The sequence below is a fragment of the Panthera onca genome, chromosome B1 (assembly GCF_046562875.1).
Source record: "Panthera onca isolate mPanOnc1 chromosome B1, mPanOnc1 haplotype 2, whole genome shotgun sequence".
Classification (NCBI taxonomy): domain Eukaryota; kingdom Metazoa; phylum Chordata; class Mammalia; order Carnivora; family Felidae; genus Panthera; species Panthera onca.
Genome location: NC_138342.1, coordinates 105,740,882 through 105,754,949, shown reverse-complemented (window position 1 = coordinate 105,754,949; position 14,068 = coordinate 105,740,882). Strand labels below are relative to the sequence as shown.

At 36.5% G+C, this 14,068-nt stretch overlaps 1 long non-coding RNA gene across 1 annotated transcript in view; it reads right to left on the bottom strand.

The window, feature by feature from the left end:
- The window catches only part of LOC132692115 (uncharacterized), a 35,053-nt gene extending 25,638 nt beyond the window's left edge, over positions 1-9,415 (bottom strand). The window contains exon 1 of the long non-coding RNA XR_009616184.1: positions 9,374-9,415. This is a non-coding gene — a long non-coding RNA (uncharacterized LOC132692115). The remainder of the gene's footprint in view (positions 1-9,373) is intronic.
- Positions 9,416-14,068: the final 4,653 nt, after the last annotated feature.

The following is a 14,068-nucleotide window of genomic DNA, read 5'->3' as shown; positions in this document are numbered from 1 at the left end:
ATGATCTCGTGGTTGGTGAATTCGAGCCCTGCATCCTGCTGGCTGCTGTCAGCCAGTCAGCGTCCAGCCCACTTCGGATCCTCTCTCCCCCTTTCTCTCTGCCTCTCCCCTGCTTATGTGTGTGCTCTCTCTCTCTTAAAAATAAATAAACCTTTAAAGAAAAAAGAAATATTGACAATAGATTTCACATGAGACGGGACAATAATGACTTCTTTATTGTTATTTTCCTGGACATTAACCAAATTTGTTACTACCAGATTCTCCAGCTTTGCCTTGTTATATTTTTCCAGTTGTCAGCATTAAATGTTAAAGGCAGTGTACTGAGACTGGGTTTAAAACAGTCATGACAAAGGATGTTTCCAAACTCTTCCAAGTAAGTATTTGCAGAAAGCCTTTAGCAGACTTCATACAAGTTTATTCACACTATATGATTTGTCTGGTCTAAGCAGTGGAAAAAAGAAATAAAAACAATGCACCAAGTGTGTTAAGAATTAGGGAGCATCAAATTGTTTAAACAATCCAGAATATTTGAAGAATCAGAGAAAAGCAAATTCTGATTCGTAACCTACTCACTATGGCAAGTATGAACTATGAGCGTATTTATGGCCAAACTCAGAGGATTTGCTTCTTTTGATGGTCTTATTGTGTTTATTTCTGTATGTGAACTGCCACGTAGCATCAAAACCAGAAAACACATCCTGAACCTTTGGGGAGACATAGCATCCTTCACATATAAATCTTGGTGCCTCTTTTTCTTGATGGCCAGCGTATGTATTTTGGGCATCACAGTGATTTGTGTCAAACGTGCCTCTTTATTTTAATTCCTCTCAAAGTCTATAATGGACACTAACGTAGTAAATGCTGTGGAACATTATAATAGTCTCTATTTCTAGGGACACTGGTCACTTGGTATGATTAGTGGTGAGGAAGTTTCAGCTAGGAAGATATTTTGCATCTCTTAAACAACTTTTCCTCATTGGTAGCACATAAAGGAAACAACAAAAACTTAAAAAAAAAAAATAGAGAGCCAAAGGAATTAAAAAGAGGAAAAGTAAATGACAAATCATAACCATTATAATTTTAAACTGTTTTTTTAGAACGTATTTATGATGATCAACATAGAATGAAGCAAAATTGTATGCGTTTTCACATCTTTAACAAGTAATATCAATATAACTTTCACATATATTATACATCAATATAATAAATTCCAACAATGGGAGTAGAATAGCTAACTTAGAGTAATGATACTGCCAAAGAAGAGAAATTATTTCTAAACCAAATGTCTCATTTGAGAATTCATGGCTACCTCCAGACCTAATTCTCTTAACTCAACTAAATTCTTTTCAACTTTTCTCATCAGAGAAGATAAGGAAATTTGACCACTGCTTGACCACATTTCACTCAGGAAAATTAAATTGAAAAATTAATAAAGTTCCAGTAAAATCCCTAAATTTTATCTCTGCAGTTTTGTTCCCCCACTATCAATATGAAATTAACTGAAAAAACCAAAAACCAAAAACAAAAGGTCTGTTTTCCACTGAGTAACTTTTCTTTTTCTTTCAATTTTGTTAATCGTTGGGCTTTGACATGATAGTGAAAATAAACCTGTTGCCCATGTTTACTATGACACCAAAGAGTAATTCACATTGAGTTAGTAGTAATTTCCTAGTGAATTTTTAAGATGGGCTATATTTTTAAATGCCAATTTGTGTTTTATAAGAGGTATGTGTATAATGGAGTAATCTGCTATTGTTATGACTGTTTTTACATATGTCTCTCTTCAACCAGCTAAGGTGGCATTTCAAATTAAATGTGCTTCTTTGAATCAGATACACTATGGCTTCTAGTCATTCTTCCAATGTTGGGTAGATTTCCTATGCAAAAATACCATTGAGTAGAAAATTCTTCATTTTCTATGAGCAGCCACCATATTTTTTCCCCCTAAAAAACAAAGACATCAGTTCAAGTCAAAGTGATGCATTAGAACTTTCTGGGACTTGGTAGCCACAGACCTGAGTTTCAATCCCCATTCAGCCACTTAAACTATTGTGTTAAACTGTCCAGCCTCAGTTTTCTGTAAAATGAGAATATCTATGATAATGCCTATCAAATAGAGTTATGATGATTACAGACAATTTACTGTTTCTTAACATACATAGCACCTGTTGCTTAGTTGGCATCCGTTAAATGGCAATATTTTTTACATGTTTTCCAAACAAGAGGAATGAATATTTGAAGATTTTCATATATCTATTTATTTAATGCTGAAAAACATGACAGTTGAATATAGTGTGTTTGGTATCAGTTTCTTCTATTTTGCTACTCTTACTTATCCTTTTCCTAACTATAATTCCTTTAAATATTTCGTGGGGTCGCGACTATATGCAAGGCCTATATTTGTATAAGTGGAGGCTTATAGAAGTATGGCCTCTATAAGTAGAGGCTTGGAGCATCAGTTGTTCTAGTTTGGAAGTCACAGACAGTGGAGACAGAAGAGAAAGGCTACTGGTTTCTCACCACCTTGCAAAGAGGCATGCTTGGGCAGGACCCAGAGAGGTGTCCTTGGGGTCTCTCTAGAAGAGAGATTCCAATCTTCTGTGGCTTTCCACTTTGTGCACGGGCACAAGAATATATTTGTAAGGGGGGTGATAAATGTTTAGGGGTCAAGAACCAAGAAGAATAAATTTGGGGGCCAATAGTTGAGAATGTTGGGGAATGCCAGCAGCCCAGAACCTGTAACACTTGTGCTCTAGCCCCAGACTATATTGAGTACAGGTGCAGCCCCTACTGCCAGGTGTACTTAGTTAGACCATAGAGGACTTTGACCAGACAGTGCTACTGGTCTCTACAGCTGAGTGGGTGGTGATAGTATTCTTTTAAGGTCTCTTAGTTTCCTTTTTCACCACTACTAGTCCTTCAGTTTAGTGAGAGGGAAATCCTACCATTCTTGAAAGTGTTCTGTGAACATACATCCTCCAATGACCTTGGAGGGACAAAAATTATAAGAACCACTGGCAGCAAACCAGTAGTACAAAGCTAGGTAAGAGTGCCATGGGGTGCCTGGGTGGCTCAGTAAGTTAAGTGTCAGACTCTAGATTTCAGCTCAGATTATGACCCCAGTTTCGTGGGATTGAGCCCCACATCAGGCTCCCAGCTGAGTGTGGAGCCTGCTTAGGATCGTCTATCTCTCTCTCCCTCTCTCTTTGCCCCTTCCTCTGTCTCTCTCTGTCTCTGTCTCTCTGTCTCTCTGTCTCTCTCTCAAAATAAATGAATACCATTTTTAAAAAGTGCCAAGATGTTCTTTATTAAGGTGAAATTCTCTATATGATCAATATATTATATCAAACAAGATTGGGCTGTTGGAACCATGGGAAGTTTGCATGAGAAGCTTCTCGTTTTCTTGGTTAAAGCGTGTCTCAACCCAAAAGCTGTAAGACCTTTTGTGCAGCCCTGCTTGCTCAGTACTCTGTAGGCAACATTTAAATGTCAAAGGTGCCATTGAGATTATATACGAAAATAAATTTTTTCAAGTGCTGTGCTGTGGGTGGCTCAGCCGGTTGAGCGTCTGACTTTGGCTCAGGTCATGATCTTGCAGTTTGTGAGTTCAAGCCCCACGTCGGGCTCTGTGCTGACAGCTCAGAGCGTGGAGCCTGCTTCAGGTTCTGTGTCTCCCTCTCTCTGCCCCTTCCCCACTCATGCTCTCTCTCTCTCTGTCTCTCAAAAATGAGTAAATGTTAAAAAAAAAATTTCAAATGAACACAAATTGAATGCTATGAAACATATTTGAGAGTTTTTTAAAGGTTTCTTATGAAACTATGTATTTATATATAATATTTCTGACATATTTTCCTGAAAAATCATTAAGTCATGAAAATCACTTAAGAATATAAACCGTTACCTTAAACAGGACTTGCAGGTGGTGTGAAGCATATTTAGATAATTTTCGTAACAGTTGAGATGTGCTTTTAAATTGATCTTAGGAGCCAGAATAGTCCTAATTTGGTGGTTCTTCTGTAGCTGTTGCATGTAAGTGTTCCTGGGTTGTTTATAAACATCCTAGTCCACTGGACTGTTCTTTCGCTTTATGGCCTCTATTGAGACATTTTAATACAAACATCAACCTACAATTCATTACTGTATTAATTCTGGGGCTATAAATAAGGACCTTTTCCACTACATAACCCCAAACCCCTTTTATAAGAACCCACGTAAGATGCATCTTTATTTAATATCAAAGAAAAGTTGCTCGTAATTACACTGGTGTGTTTTAATTTAGAACATAATGGAGAAGTTTCATGTCCCAGGATTTTTTGAATGCCCTTGCTGGTAGGAACTGTACAGCCAATCTATAACCCTCCTCTAGCAATGGGACAGAGCCTGGTTTTATTGAGTGTGTCCAATTAGTGCATTCCTGGAGGACTTCTATACACTACTAAAATTTATTTCCATTCACCCATATTTATAAATTCATTTAATATTTTTATCTTGCTGCATTATACTTGTCTGTATAATTCACCTTATATTTCTTTTTAAAGAGAAATGTAGTAAAATAAGTAACAGGGAGGATTGTGCCCTTTTTTAATAAACAAATTACATACATGTTTTCATCAAAATTTCTACTTGTTCCTATTTTTAAAAATTGAAACAATCACATGGGCTATGGCATTGTTCCAAATATTTTAAGCAAATTCATGTACAAAGATTCATTCAAGTCACTTGCCGGCTCTTAAAGTGCTTTCTTAAATTTGTGTTTTGTGATTATTTTATGTTGATAGACAAGGGAAGAAGAGAAAGAGTCAGCATATTTATATACTTCAATAAATGAAAGCAAAAGCTTTGCTTTTGTCAGTAACTATTGATCATAGAATTCCATTAGTGTTTGATATTGCCATGTAATCTAGAGGCAACAAAGGAGGAAGAACTGATGAGGTTCTTGACACTTTAGAAAGGAATGTTTGATTTTCACTTTTACGTAGCAACTTTGGTGACAATGGATCAGTCATCAGTCGGTTTCTTCTGTCTCTAGGAGAAAAGGAACCTAGCCATAGGTCCCTGTGAATAACAACAAAAAGGAAGACCAGGAAAAACTGATCAGTCCCAGGAGAGTTCCTACCATTTCGCTGTAAGGTAACTGTGGGATCTTGAGAGAACCTTGCCTCATAAATTAGAGCAAGTGATTAGAAGGAGGAGATAGTTGATGACTCGGTATTCTTTGGTTACTTTCTCCCCTCTCCCTACTGATGTAGGTTATAGAAATGTTTAATAAAATTTACCTGTGTGGCTAGGGGGGTTGGGTAAATTATCTGCCTTCCCCCACCTTAGTCTTTCACTACCTCTGGGACTTTTGGAACATTGGATGAAACTCAGATTGCACAAAAATACCCGAATCGTGTTATACACATTTATTGAATGTTTGGCCAACAATGATTTGTAAGTAGATTAGGCTCTTTCCTAAAAGGGAAAACACAGCATCTATATTCCTTGGGAATTACTTATATAAATATTCGTCATATACCATCAGAGTGGATTGAATAGTGTCCGTCAAAAATTCACGTCTACTAGAATGTCAGAATGTGACTTTATTTGGAAACAGGGTCTTTTCAGATGTAATTAAGGTAATGAGTGAGGACAGATTATACTAGAATGGGGTAGGCTACATCCAAAGAAAATGTTCTTATAAGATATAGAAAAGGACACAGAGAGATAAGGGAGGAAACCCATGGAAAGACTAAAGCAGACTGGATTTACAGTAGCACAAGCCAAAGGAAGTCAGGAGCTGTCAGGAGCCAGAAGAAGAAAAGAAGAATTCTCCCCTAGAAACTTTATAGGGAAGCTGGGCCTGCTGACATTGGATTTTGGACTTCTAGCCTCCAGAACTGTGGGAGAGTAAGTTCCTGTTTCAAGCCACTACTTCGTGGAAACTTGATATGTCAGGCCTAAGAAGTTAATATAGCCATCTAAAGACCACTTAGACAAATTATTTTAGGTGTGAAATGATCCAGAAAGGACTTTGATGATAATATTTTAGTTTTAAATATTTCTTTACCACTACAAACATTTAAAAGGTAAGTTACTTATACATATTAGTGGTTCTTACCATTTTTGTCATGTTATAGTTGAAACATATTTCCGGCAAATGGGCCCTGGCTTGTGTAATATCTCTGGAGTTCTCATATCCACAAGAAAACCAATTAAAGTTTTAAAGGCACCATAAGTTCATCTGAAAATGAAGGGTTGAATAATGGGTGCAAATAAAACCAGAAATGACAAATAGTGTATGCTTAGAGCTTATTTATTAGAAAAACTTTCAGGTGTAGGACTAGAGAATGCTCATGGCCCCCTGGACTCCATCCAGCACTTGGAGAAGGGCCTTTGAGCTGCACATGCAGGAAGGAATAGGAGTTGTGCTTCAGGAAATGGACCCAGAGCTTCTGATGCCTCTCATATTAAAAAAAGAGTGGGAGTTGGCAGGGACCCCCTAATTGCTTTAAAAGACTTTGTATTTGCAAGGGGGCCCCAGCTTTGCTGGCATAGGAAACACCCACTCATGGAATGCCACTGTCCAGGTCAGCTTCCTGACCAGCCTAGATTTCTTTTGGAAGCCTTGAAGGCCTCTGCTGAACTAACAAGCCTGTTATAAAGATGTTAATAATGGATTCAAAAAATGGCAAATAGAGAGAGACCATTACCTGAATTTAGTAGGTACCTTTAAAATGATGTCCACTCTAAAAAATAAAAACCAATGTTATCAATACTTAAATCAACGGCCTATTTAAAATTAAACCAACATACCGATGTACCTGAACTTCTTTTTCTCTCTATTATGTATGACACTTCATATTAATATATTGCCATAGATAAAACATCTAAAGACATTTGACACTTAAGACATTATTTGGTATGACTTTATGTTTTACAGATTTTCTTAGACGAATAGACCCTTATTATTACCTTATGTTTCCATTTCATTTGATTCAAAATAAACATTAAGTAGCTTTAAAGCTCTATTTATTGATGCCAAAAAAAAGAAGGCTGTAACACTCTGAAGTTCACAAAAATAAATGTCAAATGTTTACAAAAGACTTCAGTGTTACTATAGATCTTGGTCATAGAATGTCATGATACTTGTGTTTTTATTCTTTAATGAGTTTTGTTTTTTGCTTTTTCAAGATATTAGGCTACAAAGGACTGAAAAGCACTGGAACATAAATAATAGGAAATAAGGAAACACTAACTTTAAAATTTTAATATACTTAAATCATAATTTATCCTTTTAGTTCTGTGACCTTCACTGGATAGCTCAATGACTTTATTTTCCTATGCCCTGAAATGATAGCTTCTTTGTAAGCTTAGAACTTCTTACCCTTCATTTCTTTTCTAAGATGCCTTTGTATAATAGTATCATTCCTTATAATGGAAAGCTGCAACTACGTTGCTAGGCAACATTGTAATAGAGACTTACAGTCATCACTTGATCCTATTTCAGTTTTATCAGTTGAAAGCTTTCCATCATTTATATTCTGGTTCAAAATTAATTTCATCCAGTAGGTATTGGACAGAAGATGGTAAGATCATCAAAAGTGGTTTCGCTCAAAGTGAAGACAAAGTAAAATAGGTAAGCCTATTTAAAAAGTCCATCAGAATATGCTAAGAAAGAAAAGGCTGGTCATCCCATTAAGTACTGCTTTCATTAGAAATTTCTAGTCACTGAGATGTCTGGATGGTTCAGTCGGTTAAGTATCCAGATCATGAGTTTGAGCTCTCCATCAGGCTTTGTGCTGATAGCCTGGAGTCTGCTTGGGAATCTTTCTCTCTCCCTCTCTCTCCGCCCCTCCCCTGCATGTGCTGGCTGTCTCTAGCTCCCTCTCAAAACAAATAAATACATTTAAAGAGAACTTTAAAAAGAAGAAATTTCTAGTCACAAAACAGAAAAAAAAAAGCATTGAGATTAGAAAAGTAGTTGCTATATTCAATTCATATTTTTGGCCTCTGTTTTAGTTAGTGGTGACTGTCTTGAAGCTATAAAATTCAGTAATTTAGGGTGCTGTTTTAATCCATAATATACCGACAATTTGAAGGTTCCTCTTCTGTGATAGGTTGAGTAATGCCCCACCGCCAAAGCTATCCACGTCCTAATCCCCAGAACCTGTAGTTGTTACCCAACATAGGAAAGAGGCTTTGCAGGCGTGCTTAAGTGAAGACTTTTAAGGAAGTAGCTTAGATTATCCGGGCGGCAGCAGGGCGGGGGGGGGGGGGGGGGGGCGGGGAGGGGGGCAGTGTAATCACAAGCATCCTTATAAGAGGGCAGCAAGAAGGTCAGAGGAAGAAGGTGACATGATGTCAGAGGCTGGATGAGAAATGATGTGATGCTAGGCCATGAGCATGTAATGTTAGCATATAGGCCACAAGGAAGTTAGCACCTCTAGAAGCTGGAGGAAATGGATTCTTCTCTACAACCTTCAGAAGGAACTAGGCCTGCTGACAACTTGAGACATTTGCACTCTTCAGAATTCTAACCTTCAGACTGGAGAGAATAAACTAGAGTTGTTTTAAGCCACATCGTTTGTGGTAATTTGTTAACAGAAACAATAGAAAACCGATACATATTTCTTTGGTTCCTCCTTCTTCTAAACCCTAGCAGTTAGCGTCCAGTGCCCAGGCGTTCATGCTTCCTCCCTCACAAGTGGTCCTCCCTCCTCCGAGGCTCTGAGAAGTCATAGACTTTTCTTCTATATTTATGAAAAACCCAGCTTAGTGGTGGGCAGAAAATAGCAAATCTATTATCAGATCATCTATATCAGAATATAATTAATAACTAAAAATATTAAAACTATTCCTCTTAATGTTTCAACTGAAGTCACAATATAATTACACTTAAACATAGAAAAAAAAAAAAGCTTAAACATTATCTTATTCTTTTCCAATAATAATCTCTTTCATTTGTGGAGCATAAAATTTCAAAATGTTCAGAGGTACAAGGTCTCAGGTGCTTTATTAGGGAGGCTGTCCAGGCACCAGTAGCCCTACTTAAAAGATAAAAACTACTTCACAAAGAAAAGGTAAGTCAACTGCCTTAAACTACAAACCAGTCAAACAAGAACCCAAATCCAAGGTTTTCAATTAAAACTCTCCTCTTCTCACAATCTCATTAAAAATCTGCTTCCTTTATCTCACTGAGCTGGGTATAATTCACTTACATGTTCTTGTTTATTCTCCAATTTACAGAACATAGAAAGCTTTTTATCGAAAGAATGGGCCTCTCGTGATCACCCAGCTAATTACTTACCAGAATCAAAACATAAACTAAATTTTACGATTTAACAAAAATTGAGTTAAAACTGGATCAACCGTCACATAAAATGAATCTGACATGCTTGTCTTGGGTCATTGTCAAAGATGAGATATCTCTCAGCAAGACTACTCAATAATGTAAGATGTCACCTTGCAGGTGATGTAAACAATGTATCATAGTGGCACATCTCCTAGGTTACAAAATAGAATTTGCCGTCCATAAATCTAGGTAGCAATGGAAAGTCTTAATGAACAAGCCAAGAATATTAGATAGTTTTAAAAAAATGCATACTATAAACACTAGTCCTGCTATGATGCACAAAATTAACAGATGAGTAGTTTCAGTAACAATGAAAGGACTACCCATATTTGTGTATACATCCTTATATTTATAACATCTTTATCTTTATAGTATAGTAATTCAAACTACTGGACTCAAAGATTAATGGGAGAGATGAGGAATCAACACTGTAAGCAAAGAGAAAGGTCAGGAGAGCCAATCATAGAAGGAAAAGTGTAGGGTCATTTCAGAAAATAGGTAATTCGATTTAATTTATGGGGAAGATAAGTGTAAGGGACAGTAGAAAATAAGATTGTAAAATTAGGTTGAAAGAAGCCTTGAATACCAGGCTAAAAATTATATATACCTAAAATTAATTGTGTGTGTGTGTGTGTGTGTGTGTGTGTGTGTGTGGACAGTGGACATTTTCATGTATAGATCTGACATAACAAGAACATGTTTTAGAAAAATTTTTCTGAATGGAATGTATGTAGGATGACTTGTAGAAAGGATTAGAGATGGAGAGACTACTATAGTAGTTCAGATGAGATAAAATAAGGGTATGATGTTATTTCCATTTCTAATAATGTAAGAGGCAATAGTAGCTAACATGAATATAGCACCAACAATGTAACTTCTCTAAGCACTTCTATGAGATAATTCATTTAATCCTCACCACTAGTTTATGAGCAGCTATGATCTTTTTACAGTTAAGGAAATGATACAGAAGTGAATAGATTTACCCAATGTCACACAACTAATAATTGGTAAGGCTACCCCCTTGATTAACAGTAGTCTGACTTTAGAAGTCATAACTCTATACACTACTGATAGGTGATAAAGAATATACAATTTTGTAGACACAAATGGTCTCTTTTGATAGCTATTTATCATATCATTCCATTCTATGGATGCATGTATGTATGTTATATTTTATTTATTTTTACTTTTGCTCTGAAACAATGTATCTAGGTTCATTGCTTAGAAGCGAAACATTTTCGAAATGAACAACGTTCAGGATTGTGGGTGATTATTATCACTCTTTTATTTCTCCTCACTATTTCAGTGATATGTGTTGAGCACTTACCCTGTGTCCACCATTGTGCCCCTCCCTGAGAGAGATATATAGTTCTTGCTCTCATGAAGCATGAGCATTTTTAGGTTTTAAATTCTCTGTGTGTCCCAGTACTGTTGGTGGACTTGTCATATTCTTTGTAGAGCAATTTTTGCTGTATCTGTCTGTATTTTCAAACTGGTATCCTTTTAAAATTATATTTAACATGTTAACATACTATACTATAGGCAAGAGGTGTTCAAGGTTATAAAATGTGGACTCTCAACCACTTATTTTTTAACTCACATATAAATAACATGCAGTGTTATATTAGTTTCAGGGTTACAATGTAATGATTCAACAATTCTATACATTTCTCATTGTCCATCACCATAAATGTACCCTTAATCCCCTGTATCTATTTTGCCATTCCCCACCCACCTCCCCTCTGGTAACCACCAGCTTGTTTTCTGTATTGGAGTCTGCTGTTTGGTCTCTTTTACTGTTTATTTGTTTGTTTTGTTTCTTAAATTCTACATATGAGTCTTTCAGTGACTTTCCAGAACCTGCTGGGACTCGGCCATCTTTTGATCATCTCTACCTCACACTGAATGACATGATTCTCATGCAGTGGATTCTGTGAAGTATGAAAATCACAGACTGGGGCACCTGGGTGTCTCAGTAAGTTAAGTGTCGACTCTGATTTCTGCTCAGGTCATGATCTCATGGGTTTATGAGTTCGAGCCCTGCTTTGTGCTCCTCTCACTGACAGCATGGAGTCTGCTTGGGATTATTTCTCTCTCTCTCTCCCTGCCCCTCCTGCACACACACTCTCTCTCAAAATAAATAAATAAACTAAAAAAAAATAAATTGAAAATCACAGATTATATGCAGCTTCAAATAATGGATTGTTATTACCATTGTTTAATACTACCTACTAAAACATTCTAATTTTTAGCAATAAAAGGTAAAGGTTTCCTGTGTTAATGGTCATGATACCGGAATTTTAAACGACTTAAAATTGTTTTGTCTTCTTTGTCTTATTTGCTGTGCATTCAACTTTTATTTGATGATTAATTGCTTAATTATAATTCTTTTTGCTTAACTAGCATGAGTTTAGGGACATTGAATGTATATGACTTATTGAGAATTTTTGTATGCATCAAAAATTATGACATTTATGACATTTTCATACCCTACTCCATGTATTTACCTCACTTTTAAAGTTTTTCTTAATTGACTATCCCTTCTTATAACATGGGAAAGATACTTTTCACTTATATATTCTTCATGCCCATTCTTTCAACTTAGGGCACAGAAAAAGCATTTTATGGAAAGATTACAAAAAATATATAAATGACAAATGCTTCATAAGCTCCATTATACACATATCCAGACTCTGAGACTTCATTTTTTCCCCATACCTTTTCCATATGTCACATTGCTAGACCCTGCTAATTCAGTAACAATAGTCTCAAAGTTCCAAAGTAGGAGTGAAAATTACTCATGTCAGGGGCTAGGCAGTCTCTGAGCCTTAGTATACAAATAACTCTTCCTAGTAACTTTATAAGCTTCCTGAAACTACTCAATTATGAAAGAAAGCATGATTATTTTGTCTTCAAGAATTGCTTCTTTTATAATAGAAAGTAAGACATAAATAATTTCCCTTCATTATCTTTCTTTACAGAGTCTTGATTTGCATTTGGCTAGCACAACACTTAACGATCTTAATTGGATCATCCTTTTATTCACCTAAAAATAGCTATTGAAACATTATACACAATCATTTTGTACCAGACCAAGCAAGTCATTTGCGAAAGAACAAATCCTTCTATAAGCAGTGTCATGTAGTCTAGTACACGTTAGGAAAAAATGACGAATGATGAGTAACAAGTCTGTAGAGAAAACTACACTATGTTGTATACGTCTAGAAAGGAGAGAAAACCAGAATTGTAGGTGTCTGGTACATTAATCAATCAAGAAAGTGTTGAAATATATATTTTGTTTTGAGGATCAGTTTTATACTGTGAATATTGCACATCAGTTCTTTATACGAGAGAAAAGAAATTCCCTTCACTCAACTCCTTACTACTGACAGCATATTATATGAGAAGACAGTAGAACATGGAACAGCAAAAGTTTCCGATCTCAAAGCAGTTTCAAAGTCTCTGACTTTCAAAGTCTCTACATTTTGTTCACCTTACATTTCCATTTCTAATCACTAATTTCTGCAATCAGGTATGAGGGTGATGAACTATAGAACTGGGAAAATTTCATTTTCCAGAAACCTGCTCATAAAAAACATGCAAAAGGAATCCATTAACCTCTCTGCAGAAGTAACAGAAGGAAACTGATTTCTGTCTGAGTAGCAGTTGCATAATCTCAAGAAGTACATCTGCAAAGGGTCCTTTGCCTGATCAGCTACCTAAGGGAGCAGGTATGTTTCTTAGAAAATTTTCCACAAGAGCAGACTTTCTACAGGAAATGGCTCACATTAGAAACTCTGAGCGTTTGGTCTGGGTTGCCTAAAAGGTTTTTGAATAGTTATTATGAATAATAAGTACCTGGATTTATTTGATTCTATCCTAAAGTGAGTTTCCCATTGAGCTCTACACCTTGTCTTATCTACTCTTCACTTCTTCAGACCTTTAGAGGGATGTCAATGTCTCCACCGCATTGGTCCTGATGCATTCAGCTTCTCATCTCATGTTAGATATTTTCCTCTTTGATCTCTCTCAGCATCTTGTTCTTAATTCTAATATAGTTCTTAACATAATCCTATGTTTATTTTCTTCTGTCTCAGTATTGAATTCCAAAATATAAATTTTCCAGGCATGGATACAATCTTCTATTCATTTACCCCCCGTATCTAGTATAGTATATTATTTGGGGTTTTCCCAAAAGTGAACTCTGAGTCAAGGATTCCAATGCAAGTAATTTCTTTGGGAAGGGCAGAGATGCTGGCATGAAAACGGGGCAAGTGGTGCAGGACAGAGAAAATTATTAAGTGGTGAACTATTACCTATGTTAAATGTTAGGGGAAACTTGAGAAAATGGCCCAAAACTTAGTCCTCAGAATTATCCTTCCTGGGGAGGGAGGGAGTTGGGTAACTGAACACCAACGACTGAGAGTAATTGACTGAGGACTACTAATTCCTTGGCACTTCCAGACTGCTGCCTCGCAATCATGAGCCTCACAGCTTTTTGGAGTTTAAAGGAAAAGCCCCTCAGGCACATGTTTACAGACACTGATACTTGGAAGTCTACCTGAACACACAGACTATCAAGGGATGTGAAATATGTAGTGGATGTTAAAGTCTGCATTTTGTACCGCTCTGATTTACTCATGCCCTGTGTTCTTTAGTATGGTTGCCAGTTACAATTTCTAGGGAGAGGAGAGATATAATAAAGGAGGGTTCGCAGAACAAATTACAGTTTCC